Genomic DNA, 3,625 nt, shown 5'->3' on the forward strand with positions numbered 1-3,625 from the left:
GTGTTTTACTTTCTTTTAAGCAGGAAATAGGGTAATATAAACGAAATATAACCTATAATAAGAACTACTCACAGGTTTTTTTTTTACAAGTCAATTTTTAGAAAGCCATATTTGTCCCCACAGGTTCACAGGCTGCTAAAACCTTAGAAGAATGCACAGAGAGATTTTTTTGGGGGTTATTTATGGAGAAAGAAAATGACCTAGAGATCCTGTGCTCTATGCATGATACTCACTGGATTAATAGGACCGGTTTCACAACTTTTATAAAAAATATCAATTGTGGATATTACCTCTAATATACCAAGCCATTTTGTCTCTCAGATGCAAAACAAAAATGATAATTCATGCTTAATTTATCACCCAAGACATTGATTGGATGTTGAGAACCACTGAACATTTTGTAAATGTTAAATGAATTGTTCCTGTAATATCTGCCAGGCAGCTTTCTCTTCTGCAGAGTGGTTCTGGGAGCTGTGGATGAAAGAGTGGAATTATTTTAGGCACACATTTTAGCTGCTGTAATGTGTTAATAGGCTTACTTGATAGGTAGCCACACCCTCTGCAGGCTGATTCCAGTTCAACAGTCATATTGTCACTCCTTGAGTCTTTTGGGAGACAATGTGGAAAGGATATTGAGGAGGTTCTTTCTTGTAAGACTAAAAGTGTCATCTGACTAATGCATCTAGACAGTGTTCTTCATAAGATCAGAAGTCCAGTGTACACATTTAATCTGAGATTCTCCCTACAATATGGCACCGTGGAATTGTAATTCCATTCCTCATTGACTAGAAGTGAAGCAATAGAAAAAAATGCTCTTAGTCAAGGATATGAGAAACACCTCCCAAACTAACTTTATCTGATAAGGGTATTGAGTAATAAATGAATACATGAATTTTCCAAAGATGATTCCCATGTTTATATTCTTGTCTTTCAAAGCCATTGGAATTCTTTTCAAAACTCTGGGAATTATTTGCTTTTATAACAATATATATGAGAAATAATAAATTTGTGTAACTTTTCTGTAATAGTCTAAGAACTACTGACCCAGCAACACTCTTAAGAAAGAGTGTTTTTGTTTGTTTGTTTAAGACAGAATCTCACTCTTTACCAGGCTGGAGTGCAGGGGTGTGATCTTGGCTCACTGCAACCTCCACCTCCCAGGTTCAAGTGATTCTCTTGGCTCAGCCTCCCAAGTAAGTAGCTGAGACTACAGGTGTGCACCACCACGCCCAGCTAATTTTTGTGTTTTTAGTAGAGATAGGGTTTCACCATGTTGGCCAGGATGGTCTTGATCTCCTGACCTTGTGATCCGCCTGCCTTGGCCTCCCAAAGTGCTGGGATTGCAGGTGTGAGCCATGGCACCCAGCCCAAGAAAGAGTCTTAAGCAATCAGTCAAATTTAAAATTTACTCTACTTACATTATTCTCACTAATCTGAGTTAGTGACATTTGTGATAGAATATTTTTAATGTGTGTGTGTGTGTGTGTGTGTGTGTGTGTATTTTTAGAGTTGGGGATCTCACTATGTTGCCTAATCTGGACTCCAATTCCTGGGCCCAAGGAATCCTGCCTTCTGAGTAGTTGAGATGTAGGCACACACCACTGAGCCCTCACAATTGTGAATATAATGTAAACTCCATGAGGGCAGGTGATGTGTCTAGTTCTTCAGTATCATAACTACATAAAACACTGACAGGCCCTAAGTAGATTCTTAATGACGTTTCATTGAATGAGTGAATAAATTAAAAAAAAAAATCTTAGGCACAGGCAGCTTTAGTTTTGCCATCAAATCCAATAAGCTTTTTTTTTTTTTTTTTTTTTTGGACAGGAAGTAAATTTATTGGTTCATATTATGAGGGGGGCAGCACAGTGGAAGCCCTCATGAGTGCAGGGCCCACCACTTGTCCAGAGGGTCACAATTGGGAATATACTTAACCTCATATCATCAGGGATGAGCCACTTCTCAGCCACCATGTCTTCAAATTCATTAGCATTGGACTTGGTGAAGCCCGACTTCTTTGAGATGTCGATCTTCTGGTGACCAGGGAATTTGAACTTGGCCCAGTGCAGGGCCTCAATCACATGCTCCTTGTTCTGCAGCTTGGTGTGAATGGACATGATCACTTGGCCAATGTGAACCCTGGACACGGTGCCCTGGGGCTTTCCAGTGGCACCTCGCTTGCCTGTTTGGAGCCTACATTGGGGTAATGCAAGGTCAGAGTCATAAACATACATCTGGAAGCGCTGTCTCCAAGGTCCCTTAGAGCAACCCATGCAAGAAACAGGCTGCATACACTACCAAGGAAGCTGCTGTTTGCAGCCATTGCACACTGGGCCCCCATGAGGAAAGGAATCCAGTCAGCTTAATTGGCAGATAGATCCAGTAAGTCTTAAAAAATCTTTTTGATACTTACAGGAGCCAGCAGGATACGTAGTCTCTGGCATTTTTCACCTCGTCCAATAAATCCATACTCTGGAAATAGGCATCAGTGATTTGGTTCATTCCTCTGACTCTGCTCAGGTTCTCATATCCTTTATTTATTTATTTATTTATTTGAGACGGAGTTTCGCTCTTGTGACCCAGGCTGGAGTGCAATGGCGCGATCTCGGCTCACCGCAACCTCCGCCTCCTGGGTTCAGGCAATTCTCCTGCCTCAGCCTCCTGAGTAGCTGGGATTACAGGCACGCGCCACCACGCCCAGCTAATTTTTTGTATTTTTAGTAGAGACGGGGTTTCACCATGTTGACCAGGATGGTCTCGATCTCTCGACCTCGTGATCCACCCGCCTCGGCCTCCCAAAGTGCTGGGATTACAGGCTTGAGCCACCGCGCCCGGCCCCTCTCATATCCTTTATTTTTCCTTCCCTTAAACAATTTTGGGAGAGGAGACAGCAAGCCTTTCCTAGAAACCTATTTCAGCTGATATCCTTTCCTCCTGCATCTGATCTAAAACTCTCCTGCTAGAAGGAACTTGCTTATTTTTATTTGCTTCTTAGTGCAGAAAAAAATGAGTCTGCCAGTATGTTTTACATTCAGCTCTTCCACTTTTTTCTTCTACGTCAATCAACAGTATCTACAGACATTCCGTTATGGGTTCAGCACTCTGCTTTCCCTCAGTTTTATGCCTCGTTTAGAAAACTTTTGATAACATGTGTCATTTTTGTTCTAAATCTTCGCAATTTTCCTCACAGCTTGCTCAAAATATGAATCCATGAAGGCTAGATATCCAATGGTGAGGACATTGGGAAAAGCAGCTTGTGTGTTTCAAAGAGGCCTAGATTCCCTTTTATTGATATTTGGAAAAACTAATATTGTAAGGGGAAGCTCCATGTGATGGAGAGAGGGGCTCACATCCATAAAGCATGGGGAGAGGGGCTCACATCCATAAAGAAAGGGTAAGAAATTCATTGTCCTCCAAAATGTCTCCACTGGAATATAATTTGTCTTTGATAGAAAATCAGACTCTCAAATTTGATGAAGATTTTCTTGCTTTGTTGGTTTATGTATTTGAGGATTCCTGTAACAACTGTGTTATATAAGAAATCATCTTCAAACTCAGAGGCTTGTAACAACAAGCTTTCATTCTCAGCCCTCATGGGTCTGCAGGTTGACCCACAGTTCAGCTA

At 41.4% G+C, this 3,625-nt stretch overlaps 1 non-coding gene across 1 annotated transcript; it reads right to left on the reverse strand.

Annotated features, from left to right (window-relative positions):
* Positions 1-2,241: 2,241 nt before the first annotated feature.
* Positions 2,242-2,373, reverse strand: LOC120364151 (small nucleolar RNA SNORA70). Its single transcript, XR_005579494.1, has one exon. It is a non-coding gene; the product is annotated as a small nucleolar RNA SNORA70 (small nucleolar RNA).
* Between the last annotated feature and the right edge of the window lie 1,252 nt (positions 2,374-3,625).

This window comes from Saimiri boliviensis, chromosome 2 (genome assembly GCF_048565385.1).
Source record: "Saimiri boliviensis isolate mSaiBol1 chromosome 2, mSaiBol1.pri, whole genome shotgun sequence".
Classification (NCBI taxonomy): Eukaryota; Metazoa; Chordata; class Mammalia; order Primates; family Cebidae; genus Saimiri; species Saimiri boliviensis.